General features: G+C 41.8%; 1 protein-coding gene across 2 annotated transcripts in view; it reads left to right on the forward strand.

Moving 5' to 3' along the window:
- Positions 1-1,227: 1,227 nt before the first annotated feature.
- Positions 1,228-10,000, forward strand: part of LOC119580365 (protein FAM135B-like) — a gene marked incomplete in the record, with an annotated part of 116,109 nt that continues 107,336 nt past the window's right edge. For both annotated transcript variants that reach the window (XM_037928472.1, XM_037928473.1), the window contains 1 exon segment: positions 1,228-1,311.

The raw sequence follows: 10,000 nt of genomic DNA on the forward strand, positions 1-10,000 counted from the left end.
ATCACACACACACATACACGACGCCACCACACAACACACATAAACACCACACCACAACACATCCACACACTCCCCACACCCATTCCAAGGTATCAACGATGTCTTATTATTCTCTATAAAACATGTGTCACTGACACTAGGAATACCTAAATGACCATATTTTTACGAGCCTGAAACTAAATTTCCAAATTCTTCTCCGCTAAGTACTGCCATTTCAAAATCCTTCGAGTCTATAAAAAAAATCGTCCTCCACATAAAAGAAAACAGTGGAAAGAAGAAATATAAGGAAAATAAAAAAAAGAAAAGACAAAAATGAACTTAAGAGAAAAGAGAAGAGTAAATCGGTCTTTCTTTACCACCGCTTCCGTGTCTGGGACTTCGCCTTGCCTGAGCCCTGTTGCTCCGTTGGCGCGATCATTATTTAAATTAATGAGTTTCCAAAGGACTTTTTTATGAAAGCGTGGTGTCCGCCAAGCCCTGAAAAGACACGCGTGAAAGGGACCGAAGATATACATAGAGGTACGTGATCTAATGGTAAATAGGCGCCTGTTATTCATTACGTAAGCTCTTGTATTCATAAAACGCAGTTCACAGCCACTCAAAGGACGTTTCCGTTCATTTTCTCCCGAAATTATAACGTAAAATATAACGAAGCGAAGGGAAAAAAATCGTTGTCAATGTCGTTTGAGTCTAATAAAGAATATGTATATAGATATCACTGCAATGGCGGATATATACTCACTGTTATCAGCGCTTGAAAATTAACATACAGTAAGGCGAAATGCAAATAATAATAATATTCTTATTTATATTATGATTATAAAAAAACGTCACATTTAAAAAGCAACACCGACAGAGATTATTTTAATTGTAGTTTAACTCCAAAAAGAAAATAACACAGAAAAAATAATAATCGAATGAAAAACATATAAATACACACTTATTCCCATTAGCCTCGTGACATAACGAGAAGCGAGAGAGAGAGAGAGAGAGAGAGAGAGAGAGAGAGAGAGAGAGAGAGAGAGAGAGAGAGAGAGAGAGAGAGAGAGAGAGAGAGAGAGAGAGCAAAAAAAAAAAGCAAACAGCAATACCGTCGGGCAGAGATTATTTCTATTCACGTTTGACTACTACTTGAAAATCCATACGAAGGCCCTTTGTACCGTAGCTACGAGACCTGACTGGCCGGCGCAGGTCTGTCCGCTAGTAAGAGACACCACCAACAGATGGCACGCAACTGTCAGTCTTGTCACTGAGCGTGTGGCGGGAGGATGTACGCGCGGAGCCTCTTGTAAATACCTCTAAATACCAATGGTTAGTGGTTTGGGCTGGATGGTTTGTCACGTCCCCCGGTAGTTTGGTGGAGAGCGATGCTCCCCGTGGTGAAAGTGCCTCGCGGGGGCAGCGGGAGGGCGAAACAAGAGGCAGGTTGTGTGTGTCGTCTGCTACCCAGCTGATGGCTACGGTGTTTACATTCACTCGGACTCTTTCGTGTCGGGAAAAAGCTACTGACGTCGGCTTGGGGCTTCGGCGGCAAGTCGGTTCTGTCGGGGTGATGGAGAGTGCGGGAGAACGTGTAAATTTTGTTTTATTTGCACGGTTATTTCAAATAGGGGGGAAGGAAATAAGGGAAGGGAAGACAGCGACAGCGCCTGCTGGTTCTAGCCATCGCACCTTTTGTGTTTTATACGTTTTTTTTTTTCTTAAAAAAAAAAAAAAAAAAAAAAAAACGGCTGAACTGCGTGGCGTGTGACTTAACTGACATTGAATTAAAAAGAAAAGGGAAAACGCACAGACAAAAATAGAAAACCAGTTCCGGGAACTTGAGAATCCAGCCTCTTAATAAGAGAGAAAAAAAGTTATTTATTCAGATGTAATTTTGATGGATCGTGCTTATAATATTTCTCCTCAGGAATGGACTCTGGACGATTATCGACCAGTCTTACTACAGGAATGTTAGTGTCGTACCCTTGCGTGTCTTGGATAATTGTATTAGTTTTCGGCTTCGTTTCTGTATCAAGGCCTGTGGCGTTTGTCGGTTTAGACTGGCAAGGAAGGGATCTGCGCGCGTGTGTGTAGTTATTATTATTATATTTCTTCCGTGTTGCTTGGGTTTGATATGGATCTTTTGACGTGGGTGTCATGTTTTTTTTTCTTGTTGTGTCTTTGTATTGGTTAGGCAAGAGAATTATGTGGGGATATTCGGAGGAGGTAATGATATGCGTAAACCCACCGCCGCTGCTGCCACCATCGCGGTATCCTAGTACAGGCGTAAATGTCCCTGGTAATGAAGGTACCTGACCTTCCTCTTCCGCCTCTCCTAGCCCTCCCCTCCCACTTCCCTTCCTTTCCCTTCCCTTCCCTTCCTCTTCCGCCTCGCCTCCCCCCTCCCCTCCTTTCCCCTCCCCCCTTCCCTTCCCTTCCTCACCCCCCCCTCATCCCTTTCTCAGGAACACTCTCTCTTAGTTATTTTTGTACATCCTGATGCTGTCCCTCCCCCCTTCCATCTTGTCACCCTCTCTCGCTCACTGTTAACACTGTAGACATAGGTACAAGCGCAGTATTCCTTAGGTATGATTCATTCATATATGTATATATATATATATAATTATTATAATTGATATATTATGTATATATATATATTATATATGTATTTTATATTATTTATTTTTTTAATTATCATATGCATTACAATTATCCTAATGCTTTTGAATAATCCTTATCAATCTTTATCTTGATATTTGCTTCTCGAGGTGTTTCCTATCGCACGTATGCGTTCCCCTTTATCGCTCTAGGCTTTGAGACTGTATCGCTTCTCATTCTACCTCTCATCTCTCAATCTCTTATATTTCATCTGAGTTCCTCATCTCTGTCTTCTCATTAACTGTAGCGGTCCCTTTCTTAGTTACATTCTGTTCTGTCTGTCTCTATTCTATCTTTTCTCTCTCATTCTCATCTCATTCTATTCTCTCTTCTCTCTCTCTCTCTTCTCTCTCTCTTTCTCTTCTTCTTCTTCTCTCTCTCTCTCTCTTCTCCCTCTCTTTTCTTCTCTCTCTCTCTCTCTCTCTCTCTCTCTCTCTCTCTCTCCTCTCTCTCTCTCTCTCTCCTCTCCTCTCTCTCCCTCTCTCTCTCTCTCTCTCTCTCTCTCCCCTCTCTCTCTCCTCTCTCTCTCTCTCTCCTCTCTCTTTCCTCTCTCTCTCTCTCCTTCTCTCTTTCCCTCTCCCTCCTCTCTCGTCTCTTATTTTCTCTATTTATTTGTTGGTAAGCAACCAGACAGACATACGGACAGCCATATAGGTAGGTCGATAGATAAAGCGGGGAAGCAGACACAGGATAGCAGGCAAACAAACCCAGGTGAACAAGCAGCAGACAAACGGGCAAACAAACTGCCAAATAACAAACCATAAAACGTAGATAGACAGACAACAGACAAACAAACGCAAACTGAGGACAGCGAACAAGCAAACACAGACAGCAAGCAAGCATAGAAGCAGACAAACAGGCAGACGGTCTTCTCTACAGGCGGACAGAGACTGGGGCCGAGCTTAAAGGTTTAAGAGTCAAGTCTGCCTCCGAAATCAGCTTCACTACAAGACTGTTTGGAAGTGTGCATAATTTATTCATGGGTTGGTGTATTTATATATCGAAGAGATTCCTTCATTAAAAAAAAGAAAGAAAAAAAGAAAAGAAAAGAAAGAAAGAAAAAAATATATATCATCTTCGGTTTGGATTCTGTTCCTCGTTTGGGGGAGTTTATTGCCCCCCTTATTTTTCTTCTCCTTTTTTTTCTTCTATTTCTATCTTTAATTCTCCTTTCTCTTTTATTCACTGCTACTAACCTTTATTTCTGATTTTCTTCTTATTATCTCGTTTGGTTTTGTTGTTCTTATTTTCTCTCTATTCCTTTCTGTTAATTTCATCTTCTTGAGCTTTTTCTCTTTGCTTCCTTTCTCTTGGTCCTCTCCACATTGCTTTATCTCCCTCCACCCCTTTTTCCTTCATTTCATTCACTCTACCTTCTTTCCTTATGTCCATCTATCCTTCCTTCAAAGTTTCCACCGTCTCTCTCTCTTTTCTTTCTCTTTCTCTTTCTCTCTTCCCCCCCCCCGCTCTCTCTCTCTCTCTCTCTCTCTCTCTCTCTCTCTCTCTCTCTCTCTCTCTCTCTCTCTCTCTCTCTCTCTCTCTCTCTTTCTCTTTCTCTCTCTTCTTTTTCTTCCTTCCATCATTTCCACTCTTTTTTTCTCCTCTTTTCGCTTTTTTCTTTCTCCCATCCACCCACCCTTCTTTCCTTCTATCCTTTGCCCCAGATTTCTGTTTCCTTCCTTTTTTCTTTCATTCCACCCTTTCTTCCCCTCCTTTTTCCATGCCTTTCATCATTCTTTGTCTCCATTAGTCCTAGTTTTGCTTCCATCCTTCTTTCCTTCCTTCCTTCCTTCCTCCCTTCTTTCTTTCCTTTCTTACTTCCTTCTCTCCAACCCACCTTGCTTCCTTCCTTCCTTCCTTCCCTCCTTCCTTCTCTCCCTTCCCTGCTTCCTTCTTTCTTTTCTTCCTTCTTTCCTACCTTCTCATATTCTTTCCTTTCCTCAATCCTTTGTTTCCTTCCTTCTTTCCTCCTTTATCAAATAAGGACGCAAGAACGATGAAGATAAACAAAAATCGACAAAACGACAAAGGATAAAAGTAAAATATTAAATGAGAAATGGAAAAAGGGGATCAGCAGAGACAGCGATAAATGACAATAAGAATGAGGCAAGACAAACAGAACGGTGGATAGCGATAGAGATGACAATAACCGATCGAAGGTTGAGATTTCCTTTGCTTTAGAAGATAAGGAATTGTGTTGATAAGTTTGATACGATGATAATGTAAGATGCGGCTGAAATGGTAATGGAATCAGATGTGGATTAGAAAGAAAAAGAAAAAACGTTTTGGAAGAAAGAGAAGAAACAGAGAGAGATTTGTGAGTGTGAAGTGAGTTAAAGGAGAAAAGAGAGGTAGGAATGAGAAAACGTGGTATCAAGAAAACAGGTTGATAGTGGCAATGAATAAGTAAATAAAAGTAAACAAAAGCAAAAAGAAAGAGAGACGATACAAGGTTTTTTTGATGATATTACTAATGATTACGATAACAATAATAACAGCAATGTTAATATGATCATACGAAGAGTAACAACAACAGTAATCAGATACCCCCCCCAAAAAAAAAAAAAAATAAATAAATAAAATAAAAAATAAAATAAAAAACCAAAAGACGGAAGAGGAAGAGGCAAAACCAAGAAGAAGAACAAGCGAAAGAGAGGCGACAGGAAAACGCCCAGAAAAGTGGAGGAAGAGAGAAAGGTTCAGCGGCACAAGTGGGAGTCGCCCTGTGCTTGCTTGAGAGTGCGTGGGTTATCCGTGCTTCTTTAAACTCAACCACAGTAGCTACGGGGGGAGGGGGAGGGGGTGAGAGGACGAAGGGAAGGGGGAAGGGGTGAGGGGAGGGAAAGGGGAAGGAGGGAGGGAGGAGGGGACGGAGGGAAGGGGGGAGGGAGGAGGGAGGGGGCAAGGGAGAGGGACGGAGGGATGGCGAGGGGGGAAGGAAGGGGATGGGGTGGAGGAATGAGAGGAGAAGGGGAGTGACGGAGGGATGAGGAGGGGGGGGGCAGAGGGAAGGTGGGGGAGGGGGGACGGAGGGAAAGGGATGGGTGCTTCCTGGTGTTCAAGGCTCCTCTTCCGTTTCCTTCTTCTCCTTCTTCTTCTTTTTCTTCTTTTTCTTCCTTGAGCTCCGTCTCGTTTTCCTTTTTTTTTCTTCTTCTTCCGTGTGTCCCGTTTGCGCGTTTTTTTTCTTCTTCTTCCTTGTTTTCTCCGTCTCCTTTTCCACTTCCTTCTGTTTCGTCACTGTCTCTGCCTCTTCTGTATCGTCTTCGCCCTCTCTCTCTCTCTCTCTCTCTCTCTCTCTCTCTCTCTCTCTCTCTCTCTCTCTCTCTCTCTCTCTCTCTCTCTCTCCTGTTTCGGCTCTGTTTCCTTCTCGAATTTCTTCTCTCTCTTGTTTCGTCTTTGTCCTCTTTTCCTCTTCCTTCTCCTCTTTCGTCTTCGTCTTCTCTGATCTTTCGTTTTCTTCTTCCTCCTCCTCCTCCCGTTTCATCTTCGTCTTATCTTCCTCTTCCTTCTCCCGTTTCGTCTTTTTCCTCTCATCCTCTTTCTTATGTTTCATTCTCGTTTTCTCTTTCTCTCCCTTCTTCTCTTTCGTCTTCGTCCTCTCTTCCTCTGTTTCGTCTCCTCCTCCTCCTCCTGCTTCAACTGTGCTCTTCCTTGCTGTGCCTCTTTTATTAATTATTATCTCCTTCTTTCTTGGCATCCTTCTTCTTCATCTTCTTTAACTCGTCTGTTTTTTATTCCCCTTGCTCCTCCGTCTTTTTCTGTTCACCTCCATTTTAAAATTTTCCCCCCAAGTCCACTCCATTTTTTTCTTCTATTTTTCTTTATATTCTCTTTTTCGTCTTCAGCTCCACTTCTTCCATGTCCCTCGTTCCTCATTTTCCTCCTTTTTCTTCTCATCCTTCGTTTTCGCTTCCTCTTCCTCTTCATTTTCCTAATTTCTTCATCCTTCTCTTTCTACCCCTGTTCCCCTTTCTCCTCACTCCCTCCTTTTCCTCCTCCTATGCTTTCTCCCTCTGTTCCTTCATTTCCTCCTCCTCTCCTTTCACCTTCTCTTTCTCTTTTTCCTCATCTTCCTCCTCCTCTGCTTTTTCTCTCCGTTCCTTCATTTCCTGTTTCGTATTTCTCCTTCTCTTCCTCATTTTTCTCATATTCTTCCTCTGTTTCTCCTGTTCCTTCATTTCCAACTGATCTCCTTTCACCTCTCTTGTTTTTTTTACCTCTTTTTCCATTCCTTTATTCCCTCCTCGTCCTTCTACTTTTCATACTCATTCTTCTCATTTTCCTCCTCCTCTGCATTCTCTCTCCGTCCTTCTCTTCCTCTTTCTCCCCATTTCCCTCCTTTTCCTCCTCCCCCTCTTCTGCATTCTCCCTCTGTTCCCTTTTCTAATACTTGTTATTATTATCGTTCCCCCCCCACTCCAACTGCAATGCCATGTTACTTATTTGTTAATTATTAGATATTAGAAAGTGTAATTTTAAGGAAGGAGACATATTTGCGGATCGTGTTGTTAATTTTAGCTTCTTGGTGGAGTCTTAAGTATTACGTGTGTGTGTGTGTGTGTGTGTGTGTGTGTGTGTGTGTGTGTGTGTGTGTGTGTGTGTGTGTGTGTGTTGTTGTTATTGTTATTGTAATTGTTGTTGTTTTGTTATTAGTAGTATTATAATTTTATTATTATTGTTATTATTATTATTATTATTATTATTATTATTATCATTATTATTATTTTGTGTGTGTGTGTGTGTGTGTGTGTGTGTGTGTGTGTGTGTGTGTGTGTGTGTGTGTGTGTGTGTGTGTTTGTTTGTTTGTTTTAGTATTCATTATTATTATTATTATTATTATTATTATTATTATTATTATTATTACTATTATTGTTATTGTTGTTATTATTATTATCATTATTATTATTATTATTATTATTATTATTATTATTAATATATAGTTTTTGCCTAATAAACAGCGATATTCATATATACTTTACACCAGTTACAACATTAAATATGAATGGGAATCACATGTTTTATATATTTTTATTTATTTATTTATTTATTTTATTATTATTATTATTTTTTTTTAGATCAATGCATGCCAGATATCCCCAAATCCTACCGTGGACTTTTTTTTTTCATGGACGAATATAGGAATATACTGTAATGATAATGATGATGGTGATGATAATAATCTTAATAATAATATTGATGATGATAATGGTTATGATAGTAATAATAATGATAATAACAATGAAACAACTAAAGAGATAATTATTGTAATAATGATGATAATAATAGTAATAATAATATTTATAATGGTATTGATAACAACAACAACAACAATAGTAAAAAGGAGAGTAATAATGGCGATTAATAGCCAATTCCTTAGATTGATGATAACGCTAAATCTATTTTATCAGTGTTGCAATTGTTGCTAATTTTATCAATGTTGCAAACATAGATAAGATTATCAGAAGCTGGGAGTCTAATCTAATCTTTTTTTATCTGAATTCAAGTGGATTATCACCTGTGGAGGAGAGCTTTTTGATAATCGTCATTTTATGGATGATGGATAGAAAGGAAGAGAATAAACGACAGAGCTAAATAGAGTAAAAAAAAAGGAAGAGAAAAAGAGAAGACTAAAGAAAAGAAAAGAAAAAAAATCGCTTGTGGAAAGTTGGTTTGTAAACTTTTGTTTGCAAGCGTGACGTAGTTTTAATGTTGTGATTATTTTTCTTCTACTTCTTTTTTCTTCTTCTTCTTTACTTCTTCGTTCTACTGTTGATATTCTGTTGTGTAAGAAAGTGAAATTGGGAGAGGGGAAGAGAGTGATAGTAAGAGTATAAAGGTAAAGGAGAGGGAAACAGAGAAAGAGAGGCAGACTGACTGACTGACTGACTGACTGGTTGACTGGCTGGCTGATTGGCTGACTGACTGACTCGCTGACTGGCTGGCTGGCTACCTGGCTGGCTGGCTGACTGGCTGATTGGCTGGCCAATTGGCAGGCTGACAGGTTGACCGGCTGATTGACAGACAGACAGACAGACAGACAGACAGACAGACAGACAGACAGACAGACAGACAGACAGACCGAGAAGGGGAGAGGGAGAAAAAGAGAAAGAGGGAAGACCATAAGAATGAGAATGGCGGAAAAGAAGAGGGCGAGAATAGGAATAGCGATAAGAGAAGATTTTAAAAAATGAGAGTGCGAATGACGGAGGTGAAAGGTGAAGGAGAGAGATAGCGAACAGAGACAAAGTGAAAGTTGACAATGAGATAATTACAGTGAAAGTGTGAATGCGTGTAAATACCTTATTTCTCTCTCTCTCTCTCTCTCTCTCTCTTCTTTCCTTCCTTCCTCCTTTCCTCCCTTCCTTCCTCCCTCCCATTTCATTCTTTCCTTACCATCTCCTTCCCCTCTCTTCCTCCTTCCCTCCCTCTCTCATGCTCTCTTCCTTCCTCCCTGCCTCCCTTGCGCCCTCTCCTTCCTTCGTCCTCCCTCCCTCTCCCTCTCCCTCTCCCTCTTTCCCTTCCTCCGTCCTTCCCTGCTTCCCCGCTTCCCACCTCCTCTCCCTCCCTCATTCCTTCACCCTTTCTCAGTCCTTCCCTGCTTCCCACCTCCTCTCCCTCCCTCTTTCCTTCACCCTCCTCCTCTCCCTCTCTTCCTCCCTCCCTCCCTCCCTCCCTCCCTCTCCCTCCCCGGACGGTGAGAATAGAAGGTCATACATAACACAGGCTGACATTATTCGTTAAGTCGCGAGTGAATGAGTGCGCCGAGAGAGTACCGATGTGTTCGTGCGTGCAGTGCAATGCATACTGAGGGAGAAGTGGCCGGGAAGGGAAGACGTGTGTGTGGGGAGGGTGGGGGAGTGGAGGGGAAGGAGGAGGGAGTGTGTGTGTGTGTGTGTGTGTGTGTGTGTGTGTGTGTGTGTGTGTGTGTGTGTGTGTATGTATGTGTGTGTGTGTGTGTGTGGGGGAGAGAGAGAGAGAGAGAGAGAGGTTACTGTTATAAACATTATTAGTGTTGTTGTTGTTGTTGTTAATGATAAGATTGTTGATTCCCCGACCCCTTTCCTTTTCCCTTTGCATTTTCCCTTCCTTCCTACTTTCCTTCCTTCTGTTCTGTTCCTTTCCTACCGTCCTTCTCCCTTCCCCCCCTCTCTCTCTCTCATTTCTGCCCCTCTGTTGGCCTGTCAGTTACCGCCTCTCTACTTCTTCATATCCCTCAGCTTCTCCCTCCTTCTCGCTCCTTCCCTTTTCCCCTTCTCCCCTCCCCCGTTCTCTCTCCTTCCTTTCTCCCCCCTACTCCTTCCCTCACTCTTTCCCTCTTCCCGTTTCTCCAACCTTCTTCTCCTCCCCTTCCCCTCACTGC

The sequence above is a fragment of the Penaeus monodon genome, chromosome 13, assembly GCF_015228065.2.
Source record: "Penaeus monodon isolate SGIC_2016 chromosome 13, NSTDA_Pmon_1, whole genome shotgun sequence".
Lineage (NCBI taxonomy): Eukaryota > Metazoa > Arthropoda > Malacostraca > Decapoda > Penaeidae > Penaeus > Penaeus monodon.